At 30.0% G+C, this 13,663-nt stretch overlaps 1 long non-coding RNA gene across 1 annotated transcript; it reads left to right on the forward strand.

Moving 5' to 3' along the window:
• Nucleotides 1-8,734: 8,734 nt before the first annotated feature.
• On the forward strand, nt 8,735-12,207 carry LOC108478906 (uncharacterized). Its single transcript, XR_008281886.1, has 3 exons — nt 8,735-9,663; nt 9,767-9,906; nt 11,912-12,207. It is a non-coding gene; the product is annotated as an uncharacterized LOC108478906 (long non-coding RNA).
• Nucleotides 12,208-13,663: the final 1,456 nt, after the last annotated feature.

The following is a 13,663-nucleotide window of genomic DNA, read 5'->3' on the forward strand; positions in this document are numbered from 1 at the left end:
TATTTTTAAAATTTTAAATATATTTTTAAAATTATTATTATTTTAAATTTAAATATTTTTTAAATTTTAAATATTATTTTAATATTATAAAATATTTAAAATATATTATTTTTAAAGATATGACCTTTCAAATTTATTATTTGTTTTATAAAATTTTAAATGTATATTTTAAAATTTTAAATATATATATTTTAATTTTAAATATAATTTTAAAAATTATGATTTTTAAATTATTTCTAAAGATATTCAAATGTTTTTTAAATTCTATTTAAAATTTTAAAAATAATATTTTTTAGAATGACTTCACCATTTTATTACAAGTGTAATTTTTAAAAATATGTTTTATTATTATGAAAATTTAATATTTAATATTTTATTTTGGTGGAGCCATTCTTTATGGTTGCACGTCTTGGTTCTCTAGTATATATAGAATGGTGAAATTGTTGTGTTTAGTAAGAGAGTTCAAAAATTCTGTTGAAGATGAATAATAAGGTGTTTTTGGTGCATGTTCTTTTTTATGGTTAAATTGTAGAAAGTGACGTTGGTTGTGTATTTCAAGGTCAGCAAAGAGTAGGACTGCGATTCAAAAAAATATGAAGCTGGTAGAAATGAAAAGGAAGATCAGTGCAAAAATAGTTTTTCGTTGTAGAAGGGCGATGTCTAGATTATTTTACAAGTTTCCAATCTCTACAGATTCGTTCCAATTTTGTGAGATGCAACAGTTAGATTATGGTGACTTGGCACTATGATGGAAATATGATGGTCGATTGGGAGTGAGAACTATTAACTAGTTGAATTATTTGTTGAGTTAGCAGACTTAGAGCCTGTTAAGAATGTTAGTCCAATAAGTCAACATCGCGAATTTGACTTTGATCTTAATGTTGGATGAACAGACCAGTTAGAATGCGGAAGGGCATCACAGATACCTGAAAATCCAAATTATGGTGGGAGTTCATAAAACAACCCTACCTCTGGTCCCCGTTTACAAATACATCTGGTGATAATAAGCACAGAGGCAGATTTCGGAGAAATGACCAATAATGGTGAAGATTCTGACCAGGACATTCAAGATTTTAGTGACCCCGATGTTGATGAGGTTCCAAACGATATTGATAATGAAAGTTCGGAAGAGGTTGAAGATGTTCACAACCATTCATTCAGTAACCCGAGTCGTGGCATTATTTTACGAAATGAACCTAGGGGCAATATGTTGAATGTAGATCTAGATGCAGCGCATGTATTCAAGTTCCCTAAGTATGTCGATATAGTACCTACTAATAGATTGAAGATAAATTTGCAATTAGAGGATTGTTCGTTGGACAACAGTTCGAAAACAAGGCAGATTGTGTGTTTGCCATCAAATAGTACAGTATGAAGTTGTCGATTGATTACAAGGTTGCCAAGTCTACGTCGACATTATATGTTGGGAAATGTTGGAGAGCCAACGATGGGTGTGGTTGGCGGGTTTGGACTGCATTTATACAGAGGACTTAACAGTGGAAAATACAAAAATTAGAAAGGCGTCATACATGCGTTGTCACACGTATGTCTCAAGACCACCAGAATTGGATGCCAAAAGTATTTGCAATTGCATCATGCCACTAGTGAAAGATAGCCCAATCATTCCTGTGTCGACATTGATTAAGCAAATGCAAGCCTGATTCCAATACAGAGTGTCGTACAGGAAAGCATAGTGGGCGAAACAAATGGCCATACAACAATTGTATGGCGATTGGGTTGCGTCATACAATGAACTTCAAGGTTGGATTTCAGCGATGGTGGAGTACGTCCTAGGAACTATCATAGACTTGTACACGTGCCTTATAGAGGCCCAAATGGACAATTGGAACTAGGGAAAAGAGTTTTCCGTAGACTATTCTGGACTTTCAAATCCATGTGTTAGGGACTTCCCCCACTACAAACCACTAATGCAAGCTGATGGACCGTGGCTTTATAGAAAATACATGCAAATACTTCTAATTGCTGTTGTACAAGATGGTAACAAAAATGTACTACTAATCACTTTCGTCATCGTGGAGTCAAAGAACCCCGAATCGTGGGCATATTTCATTCGGAACTTACGGAGGCATGTTTTCAGGCAAGATAACATTTGCATTATCTCTGACAGATCGAAAGGCCTTGTTGCTATGATTCAACAATCCAAGGTTCCGTGGAGGTCCGTCTACTGTATTCGTCACATCGCTGTCAATTTCCACAATGAGTACAAGGATAAAGATTGGTGCAAACGAATTATGAACATGCGTAAAAATATCGTATTTAAATTCGTATTTGTAAATATTTCGAGTCCATTTCCTAATTGGGGTGGTAATGTGTTTTATAAAAAAAAACATAAGATACGAGCTGGAAGCAAACCGATTCAGACATAAGTTGGCGAGGTTAGAGATTGATATGGCGGGGTCCAAACCTTCTCTTAAACAATTTAACGAGGGGTACTAATATGGTCATAAACAACCAACCTCATTAAGGCCGTTAACTCCGTCTTAAGACATATGCGTCACTTGCCAATTTCAGTAGTTTTTACAGCCACGTTTTACAGGTTAGCAACCTTAATGTAAAAAATGGGGTTGAAACAAGCAAAATAGTTAGAAGCAGGACACGTGCACGTCGAAAAAATCAGGGATGCCATGACAGAGAACGTTTAAAAGGCCAAGTCGATGAATACATAATTATATTCTCGGAACTTGGAAACTTTTCGAGTGACAGAGTACATCGATCGTCGGTCAAGGATCTCACCATAACTCCGAAACAGGCAATGTGAGTGCAGGATGTTCCAAACACTACGGTACTCGTGTGCGTATGTGGTTGCAGTGTGTGCTACCTACAGTTTGAATGTCGAATAATATATCGACAATGTGTACACACTTGAATGTATGTTGAGTATTTGGGGTAACGAATTCCTCATATTAAGGGATGCATCGACATGGGAAATGCAACCGCCTGTGTTCAAGATATTGTTAGATCGGTCACTACGTAGGAGAGTTAAAGGTCGACAGACAACAATAAGGATTCAAAATGACATGGATATAAGAAAACATGTCGATCAAAAGCGTTGCACTATATATAGAACAGTTGGCCACGATTGGAGCAAGTGTCTTCATGGAAACGTCTATACTGGTCAATCTTCACGATCTGAAAGAAATTAAATGTTGTACCCGATTTTTGCATTTTGTGGTATTTTGGAAATAAATTTTGTATTGTTTAGTGTTAAGCTTTTATTTAAAATTAATAGTTGCAACTTTTAATACTTTAAAAGATATTATAAATTATACAAAAAAAGATTAATACATAAGTTGTGGAATTATAAACCAATACAACAAAATTACATAACACTTGAAATTTACATAACTGAAAATTGGAAAGAATCGGGAGTGGTATCATCGTTCGGAGTATAGCGATTTATGGGCCTTCGTTGACGGGGTGGACGTTGGGGTGTTCTGTACACATCAGGAGGACCGACAGCTAGATCGAACATAATCTGAGGCAGGGTGGAGTACATGTTCTTACCAAACATATCAAATGATATCAGTGGCTGCTCTGGGTGATATGAACTCGAACCGGCCATGTCCGGGTGATATGAACTGCTCTACGACTCATCACAAAAAGCGTCAATCTATTGGTTAGATGTGTTCAAAGGTTGCTCCTCTGATTCAGGCTCCGCCATACGTTGATTCTCTAGCTCCGCCATAAGTTGACTTCCAAGTTTATAGCCGTAATCCGGTACTATCATAAGTTGCCCACCATATAAATAAACGCACCCATCGAGTCATGTACCACTATATGTATTCAGTCGAGAGATTGAAGTCAAACATGTAAGAGTGCATCTTAGGCCGCTTGTCATACCGGGCATTCCATAGTGCTACATAACATTGATGTTCCACGCTCCAATCTGTTGTATGTTTCCCCCTCATGGTCTTACCATGGACATCAGCAAATTGTTGTGCCTCGACCAGCACAAATTGTTGTGCCTCGACCAGCACAAATTGTCTACACTTAAATTGTCGCATAACACGATCGGCATTGTACCACTCAATGGTTGAGAAGTTGAGCACCGGCGTGTTAATGCACCACACATGGGCTTCAGTGTAAACCCATTGAGGAATAAGGGTTGCAATGTTCAGTGTAGAATACGACATCCACAAGAACTGCACAATATAACATAATGAGTCAAGTCACATCACATACTACAAGTGGATAAGTTAAATCAAAATTACTTAAACCATATTAATATATATTAATTTCTCTCTAGCGGATGCCTCTATCATTTGGCAATAAATGATTAATGTTTGGCTCGCACCAATCTCGGAGACTTGGCCCATCTGAAATTGAAATAAACACGCTAGCAACTAAACTTAGGAAAATATTATCCACACTTATGAGTTGTTAAATATTAAGTATAATTTTGTTTTTACCTATTTATAAGTGGCCACAAATATGGTTAATAGCTAACAGCTGCTAGAAACGACATCCTGTATAGAGCCAATGACTGTAGCAGACCCAAACAACCAGCCACGTTTCTAACCCCATGTTTTGTTGTTCGGCAAAGCTTATGGTACAATATGGCCAACACTACCGATCTTTAACTATAACTATCGACACGAGAGATCCTCCAATAGAGGCAAGTACTTTAAGTAGACCTTATTAGACGTGTTGATCGGCATAAGTACCCCCAATCAGCTGCATAATATAGGCTCAAGCAGCACACATCACCTCGTGCTCAGTGGCAGTGCTTGATAACTCCTTAAAATTTGCTTTCAACTATGCCAATGTCAAGCATGTGAAATTCTATTTCCCATCACTAGAGGATCATCCAAGCAATCTGTGGCATAGTACTGAAGGTTCCAACACTTTACTTTGGCTCGTGACCATAGCACCGTCAACTCGTAACCCAAGTTGTATAGCAACGCATTCTAATGTGATAGTCTACTCTCCGTACGACATAATGAAGGTGTAGGTCTTTGTACACCATTACTCAACCAAGGTGGATAATAAGTTCACCCTCAGGTCAAACCTCCGGATCAATGCAACGTCCCAAATCCCGCCAACTGTAAGTATGGCATGATCTGCTCGTTCAAATCATACTTGGGAAAATAAAACCATGACCTCAAAACCTGATACCCATCTTGTATGATAAAATTTTTATAAAAATATGACAAATCAATTATCTATATAATTTTAACATAAAATTATATATTGAAAAGTAAAATTGAAAGGTTGAGAAAACAAAAACATCACATTTATACTATACCAACGTAGTCATTCTAAGTATTTTTATTTAAGTTAAATTAAATAGTAATAAAATATTAATAATAACACCTAGAGATCAAATGTGATTATTATGTCCTAATCATAATTACGCATTAAAATAAAGGGCAACCATATAACTACAAAAGTACATAAAAAAAAGCAATAATATCGTAAAAAACATAGGTGGTATGGGAAAATATAAAAATAAAAAGACTTATTTTTATTGAATCAATATCTATAATAATACATAGAGTTTTACATATAATATAAACCGGACATATTCAAACTCAAAATTTATTTTACATACGAGAACCTTTATAAAAAAAATCACTTGACAAATGTATCTTTTTGTACTCCACCAATGGAACCAAGCACAATAACAATGCAAAGTTAAGTAGAAATGTTGTCATATTAAAACAAATTATTATATAAATTTATGAAAATGTCATAAAAAATTATAACTAGGACGTAGAGATCAATTTCATGCAAAAAGGAATTTAAAAGGGATAATAGCAACCAAATAGAGATTAGTTTCATGGAATCAAAATGATTTTTTATTTAATTTATAATTAATTTTCTTGTTTCATTGATCCTTAATGAAGTGTAATCCGTATTTACTCTAGAAGATATTTTAATATTTGCATAATTTAAAAAATACATAAATTAAATATAATTAACTATTATATTATAATAACTATAAAATATAAAAATACAAAATAAAAACTATTAATAACTTACTCTTTTTTTTTCTCTTTTCTTCCTTCCTTCTACAAAATATTTGAAGGGACTAAACCCCACCTTCTTAAATAGGATGTTCTTATTCTTTTATTTTTTAAACTAACAATTAGGGTAATGACTAGTCACATTGTTAATATCACTAATGTGATGTGACAGTTATAATATATATTTTAATATATATAAATTTTCTAATATATATTTTAATCTTTTTAACAAATAAATCATTTTTTATTTTTTCAATCAATTCAATTTTCACTTTTTAAATAAAATATTATTTTTTAAATTTTAAATAGAATTTTAAAAATCATTTGAATATTTTTAAAAATAATTTTAAAAATCACAATTCTTAAAAATAATTTAAAAATTATATTTAAAATTAAAAATATATTTAAAATTTTAAAATATGCATTAAAAATATTATAAAACAAGTAATAAATTTGAAATGTTATATCTTTAAAAATAATATATTTTAAATATTTTATAATATTAAAAATAATATATTTAAATTTAAAAAATAATTTTATAAAAGTATATTTAAAATTTTAAAAATAATATTATAAAATATTTAAAATATACATTTTAAATTTTATAAAACCAATAATAAACAAATAAAATTAATAAATAAAGGACAAATAAAAAACTTAAAAGAAAAAAAATGAAAAAGGACAAAGAATAAAAAAAAGTAAGGAATGAAAAAAAATAAAAAATTTAGGCTGTTTCAATAGGAAAATAGGCAAAACAGGCTAGTGTCTTGGAATCTGGTGGGGCCAATTTATTTGGCTAAAAAAAAAAGGTAAAATTGCTTAAACCCTTCATACTTTAAAAAATTATAATATTTTCTTAATATTTATACAAGTAGTGCCATTTTACATGGCTCCACCAAAAAAATAATTTTTTAATGTAGATTGCTGACGTGGCATGTTGGTGGTGTCAAACACTTTCGCTCCACCAACTTTTATTGTAGATTTTAAGTTATTTTTGTATTTTATCAAAAAATAGTTTATTTAAGTAATTAATTATTTTTGAGTTATTTTTATAAAAAATCGGGATTATAATAGTTATATGAACATCTCTTTTTATGAATTTACAAACATTATTTAAAATATTTTAATCCTTTAAATTATAGAATTTTTACTTTTTAAAATATATAGAAGTTGTTCAAAATTTTATTAATTTATTTTTATTAAAATTTTCTAATATTCATTATATTTAATGTTTATGTTGTTGTGTAGATTATTTTAAATATTTAGGGTAAACTATTTAGTTGGTCATTCAATTTTTAAAGCTTTCATTTTGATCACCCAAAATGAAATCTTTACAATTTCATCTCCTCACTTTTAGAGAGTTTTCATTTTTGTCACCCAGGTGTTAAATCTCTAACGACGGTTAACTGTACACGTTATATCATGTTTACACTTTCATTTTTAGTCACCATACTTTTAGGTTGCTTTCATTTTGGTCACCTAGAAAGTATCTTTTTTTCTTTCTTAAGAATTTATTGGGATAGAAAAAAAATTAAGGATTAAAGTGAAAAAGCGGTAGAAACTAAAATAATACACAAAATTTTTCAAATTACACTTGTTTATCCCATTGCTGAAAATTCTATTTTTTTTAAATATTGAAATTTCAAAATATCAAAATAAATTAAATAAATTGTTGAAAGTGTTTTATCCCTTGATAATGCGAACCAATCAGTAACTATAATATTGAAATTAATTTATCTAATCTCCTTCTAAATTTTAAAATTTTATTTTATGTTTCCAAATTATCCTTAATAAAATTAACTCAAATAATTCAAATTTAATAATTGTCTCTGAAACATAAATCTTGTGATGATATAATCTCAAATCTTCCAATTTGTAACTATAAGTTTTTATTTGTCATGGAAGATGAAATTAATTAATTAAATTAATTGCAAGGATTTTCTTTACTTATAGCTTAGCATAGAAGATTCAAGATCATATAATCAAAAGAAATTTGTGTTTCATAGACAATTATAAAAATAAGTTATTTAGTTATTTTAATTTAGAAACATAAAATAAATTTTAAAATAATATTAAATTAATTAATTTCAATATTATAGTATCAAATCTATAGACGCTATGAAGGGATAAAATTTTTAATAATTTTTAATTGATTTTGATGTTTTGAAATTTAGAACTGTCAGTAAGGGGGTAAAATTTGACAAATTTTGAATGCATTATTTTAGTTGCTACCTCTTTTTTTTTTTTACTTTAATTCTTAATTTTTTTACCCCTATTAATACTTAAAAAAATATTTTTTTGGGTGAACAAAATGAAAGTGACCTAAAAATTGGGTGACCAAAATAAAAGTGTAAACATAATGTGACGTGTACAAATTAACCGCTGTTAGAGATTTAATGTTTGAGCAACTAAAATGAAAAAGTTTTAAAAGTTGGGTGATAAAATTGTAAAGATTTTATTTTGGACGATCAAAATAAAAGCACCCCACAAATTAGATGACTAACTAGTTAGTTTACCTAAATATTTATATTATTGTTTTGACTTGTATAAAATAATGATTAAAGCTCACACTTATTTAACACGAGTTCAATAATTTAATATTAGGAAATTAAAACCGGACATAAATCAACTTTGTTCTCAAAATTAAATTTAATAATAATTATAAAAACTTTTTTTAATTTAAAAAAGCTTTAAAAAAAATACGCTACACGAAAGCCTTTTTATCAGTGTCATTATTATTTTGGATAAGGAACACCGATCTCGTTTTTAAGTATAAAATATTATAGTAGTAGTAGCAGCTGAGATCTTCCAGTGAACTTCCATAGTCAAAGCTTTTATTGTGTGTGTATTGATGAGTATGTGTGAAGAACAAGATTGGATCAGTGCATTACCAGATGTAATTCTCCATCACATCCTCTCTTTTTTTGCCTACTCATCCTATGGAAGTTCACCCCTGTCATTGACTTTCCAATCACACCTTATCAAGGGATCACTGAATCCCAATCCATTTTCATACACAAACACTTTGACCCAACACCAAGCCTTGAATTCAGCCTTGAGTTCTCCGTTGGAACCTTTTGGGACCATGACCTTGATGTTCAGCACTGCATTGAGTTTGCCATTTCAAAACAGGTTCAGATTCTTTCAGTTATAGCTCATTTACTGCCTGAAGAACATTGCCTTTTGCCTAACATGTTGTATTCCCATGATAATATTCGATGGTTGGAACATGTTTCGTTGAAGGTTTTTTTTTTTTTTCAATCCAGATCCACCAAGTGTTCTACCGTTTGCTTCACTGAAAACCCTTTGCTCTTTGATTGTGTGATCGATGATGAAACTCTAAATGGCTTGTTATCTAACTGTCCTCTTCTTGAAAGCTTGACACTTGATTGGTGCCATAGGTTACTTAAGTTTAAGACTTCTTGGTGGCAAAGCATGAGGCTTAAACACTTAGATGGATAGATGAGCTTGCTTTGAATGTAGAAATTGATGTGCCAATTTGTTTACTTTTAAATTCTGTGGAGATTTAATGATGATCTCTCTCAGTTCTTTGCCTTCCATTGTTGAAGCGACAGTTCTTCAATGAAGAAATAGACAATATGAGCAGGACTTTACAACATGTTTTGGAAATCTTTCCCATGTAAAGAAACTTGGTGTAAATTCTTGGTTTTGTCAGGTATAATTACTTCTTAATAAAATATTCATTAATTATCTTTTCATTGTTGAATTTGATTGTTTAATAGAAGTTTTATGCCTTTTCTTGTTCTTGGTATGGAAAGTTTCTTGCTAGAGAACACAAGGTGAACGGTAATGGATGGATCATTTTCGAAAATCTTAAAGGTCTTTTCTTGGTTTGGTCCATTGGCAAAAGATTGTGATCTTGAGTCATGGCCCTTATATGGAGAAGATTGAAATGGATGTAAGTGATTACTCTTTGTTTCCTATATTTGATTTTTCTGGCTTTTTTACTAAAATAAATTTTAAAAAAAATTATTTATTAAAATAGGTTGTCAGCCCGATTATATACGAAAATAGGGTATTTTTTTCATTCGCTCCTTTTATATTAATTTTTTTAAATAAAATATTTTTTATTTTGAACGATGTCGAGCCTTTCTTTGGTAGCGACTAATCGAAACTTTTCTCGAGGCACAAATGATGGGGCCCACATTTTTCATGTGTTATTAAAATACATACTTTATCTAGATGAAGTATGTATTAGCAATTACTAATATGATTATATATATATATATATATATATATATATATATATATATTTATGCATGTATCACATTACAAAAAAATTTAAATACTTATACCTAATAAAACATGTATCTCATTACAATAATAGTTATTTTCCAAATAACATATTGTTTTATAATTTTATTTCTTATTTAATATTTTAATTTAATTTTAACAATGCATACTTTACGGATGAAGTATGTATTAGATTCACTAATATGATTATATATATATATACACGCATGTATCACATTACAAAAACAAAATTTAAATATTTATACCTAATAAAACATGTATCTCATTACAATAATAGTTATTTTCCAAATAACATATTGTTTTATAATTTTATTTCCTATTTAATATTTTAATTTAATTTTAATAATGCATACTTTACGGATGAAGTATGTATTAGCAAATTCACTAATATGATTATATATATATATATATATATATATATATATATATATATATATATTTACGCATGTATCACATTACAAAAACAAAATTTTAAATACTTATACCTAATAAAACCAGTATTAAAAATAACTTTATAATGTTATCAACTTTCATCGACTATATAATCCACAAGTTTGCCTTAAATATTAATGTCCACATCTTTCATGTGTTATTAAAATGCATACTTTATCCGGATGAAGCATGTATTAGCATTTGGTAATATATAAGGCAAACTTGTGGATTATATAGTCGATGAAAGTTGGTAATATTATAAAGTTGTTTTAATATATATTTTATTGGGTATAAGTATTTAAAATTTTGTTTTTGTAATGTGATGCATGCGTAAATATATATATATATATATAATCATATTAGTGAATATAATACATACTTTATTCGGATAAAGTATGCATTATTAAAATTAAATTAAAATATTAAATAAGAAATAAAATTATAAAATAATATGTTATTTGGAAAATAACTATTATTGTAATGAGATACATGTTTTATTAGGTATAAGTATTTAAATTTTATTTTTATAATGATACATGCTTGTATATATATATAATCATATTAGTGAATCTGCTAATAAATACTTCATCCAAGTAAAGTATGCATTTTAATGACTCATGAAAAATGTGGGCCCCACCATTTGCGCCTCAAAGAAAGGCTTGATTAGTCGCGCCTCTCAGGTAGGCGCAATTACTGTTCCGAAAATAAAAAAAATAATATTTTATTTAAAAAAAAATTAATATAAAATAATCATTCGCATCTGTTAGATAGGCGAGAATAAAAAAAAACCCCATTTTCGTATATAATCGGGCAGGCAACCTATTTTGATAAATATTTTTTTTTAAATTTATTTTAGTAAAAAAGCCGATTTTTCATTTTAATCTTTCATGATAATATTTAGATAGCGGCTCCGGTGTAATGAACAAATTTTGGGACATCTCACTCGTATCACCATATATTCATATGCTTATATTAAACGTATTATTCTCTTTGGGCATCCATTGATTAGTATCCAAATCAATAGAGAATGCCCAAAGAAGAGAATACCTTTGATGTAAATATTTGCAGAGGTTACGATTTAATCCCGATACATAAGCTGACCCAAGGGAGATGTCTTATAGATAACATGTTAATTTGCATAATATTTTGTGTTTAATTCGGTTTTTTTCTGAATTGATCCCTGCTAAATTAGTACTTTTATATTTTAATCTTGTCAGGGATACAATTGAGACGCTAAGAGTAAAAAACGAGCAGAAAAGGACCAAATTGAAACACAATCAATAAAATGAGGCCGAATAAAAAATGTAGAAGAAGCCAATGGCTCATCAGATTCTTCTGACTTTGTAAAAGCCAAAAATAGAAAAAAAATATTTTTTTATTTAATTTTAATTATACGTTGAATGGTTAAAGCCAAAATTAGTAAATTCTATGTATATAAATAAGGCTTTAATGTACTTAGAAAAGACACATTTTAATTTTACATAATTGATTTTCATTTGGAATTTAAGAGAAATTATTCTTTTTCTTCTAATTTGGGCGTGAGCATTACGTTGTTTCCATTTCCATTTCTTTGTTCTTTCAAAATTCGTTTAATTGCCTTTCAAGTCCTTCCTTCTCTCAAAAAGTGCATGTTGGGTTGGAGTCGTGTTTGCTGATAGTTGGAGAAACGAGTCGGCCGTGCTGTATTCGAATCTCCGAGAACAAATCAAGGAAGAAGTGGTCGGGTTTAAACGACCCAAGCAGTTGAGGCCGTTAATTCAAGTTGGGTTCTTCAGAACGCAAGGCTGCCGGAATCTTAAATTGGGAACACATGTATCTCGGTTAGATAATCGATAAGGGTTAGATTGTAGGTCGTATCGGGACCAATTACGAGAGAAAGAATTGGTGGTTAGGACGTTCTTAACTGCTATAACTAGCTTATTGTTTGGAGGAGTAAATTAATTTTTAAGGATCGATTCAAAAATTCAGAATCCATCGAGTCTAGGGCTAAGGCTTATAAATGTTTGATTATAAAATTCAAATTTAATTTCAATTTAATTTATAATTTATTTAACTATTTATTTATGTTGTTTCAATTATTTAGTTTCTAAACATTTTAAAATTCCCCTGATTTATTTGTTTATTTTTTAGTAGGTCCGTTTAGAGTCGTGGGCACCACTTTTACCACAACTTTTGACACGACAAAAATTTTGATCACAAGTTAAACACGGAAGTTGATTATAACATTCAATCCCTGTGGACTCGACCCTACTACCACTCTTTATTACTATTTAGAGTTATTTTGTAGGAATTAATTTTGGTGGTTTCGACGCCTATCACTTATTCAAGGTTTCATCTCTTTCCATCACCGATATTCATTGCAACATTCATACATCATTATTATAATAAATGTCTAGAATCACGATTTAAATCCATGATCTATGTTGATACCATGTTTCAATAGAAGTGGAGAAGGGTTGGGTGAAGAAACAGAGAAGAAGAAGATCCAAAAAATGGAGATCTCGTCTCCTCCCTCCCAAAGAGGGTATTTAAAATTGTATAAAAGTGGGTTTTCCTATTGGGTCAAACTTCAAGTCAGACTATTATATAATATATTTTATTATAGCTATATAACAATTTGTCCCCCATCTTGTCGAAGATGAATTATAAAGTGACTTCTGAGACAAACTTACACTTATAATGTGTTTAATTTGAGGCTTACTATATAAGTTTTAACTTGAAATTTTATTGAACAAATTTTGTTGTCCGATAGTGTGGAATAGGAGTCAAGAATTCAAATGCAGAATATTGTGATTGTATTTCCCATAAGAACAAATTTTGTAAATCGACGGACTCAAAGGGAATTGTTCAATATCAGCTGTAACCTTAAATCAACGAGCTGTGTGGAGTTACAATATTAAATTAGCTAACTCAATAATTGGAGGTTACGAGCTTAACTCAGCTAACCTTTAATCATTACTTGGGAGCAT

Source organism: Gossypium arboreum, chromosome 4, assembly GCF_025698485.1.
Source record: "Gossypium arboreum isolate Shixiya-1 chromosome 4, ASM2569848v2, whole genome shotgun sequence".
Classification (NCBI taxonomy): domain Eukaryota; kingdom Viridiplantae; phylum Streptophyta; class Magnoliopsida; order Malvales; family Malvaceae; genus Gossypium; species Gossypium arboreum.